A 512-nucleotide genomic window follows, 5' to 3' on the forward strand; every position below is an offset into this window, starting at 1 on the left:
TTGAGTTAATATTTGTGTATGGTTTAAGATAGTCCAGCCATTCTTTTTGCATGTGGCTGTTCAGTTTTCCCAACACCATTTATTGAAGAGACTGTCCTTTCCCCATTATATGGTGTTGACCAAAATGTCCATCTAGTTTTTTTCTGTATGATGGCTCTAGTGCGCTTAGTTGTCTTTAACTTCATTCAAAATACTTACGTTAGTGCTCGCTTCGGCAGCACATATACTAAAATTGGAATGATACAGAGAAGATTAGCATGGCCCCTGCGCAAGGATGACACGCAAATTCGTGAAGCGTTCCATATTTTTAAGAACTCAAGACAAAGCAGATAGAGTGACTCTCAACCAAGTAGCCAGAAGGAAGATCCTATCAAAGAACATCTGAAACATAACCGAACAGCATAAACAAACGACATAAAGGGTAACTCAAGACCATCAGGCTCAGGATATCAAAGAGACTGCACCACTGAAACTCCCAGACCTTCGATAAAGAATATTACACCACAAAGGAG

At 39.8% G+C, this 512-nt stretch overlaps 1 non-coding gene across 1 annotated transcript; it reads left to right on the forward strand.

Annotated features, from left to right (window-relative positions):
- The first annotated feature begins 202 nt into the window (after window positions 1-202).
- LOC149999405 (U6 spliceosomal RNA) lies at window positions 203-309 on the forward strand. The gene has a single exon (XR_016513872.1). It is a non-coding gene; the product is annotated as a U6 spliceosomal RNA (small nuclear RNA).
- The last annotated feature ends 203 nt before the right edge of the window (window positions 310-512 follow it).

The sequence above is a fragment of the Furipterus horrens genome, unplaced genomic scaffold (genome assembly GCF_987537825.1).
Source record: "Furipterus horrens unplaced genomic scaffold, mFurHor1.1.pri manual_scaffold_10, whole genome shotgun sequence".
Lineage (NCBI taxonomy): Eukaryota > Metazoa > Chordata > Mammalia > Chiroptera > Furipteridae > Furipterus > Furipterus horrens.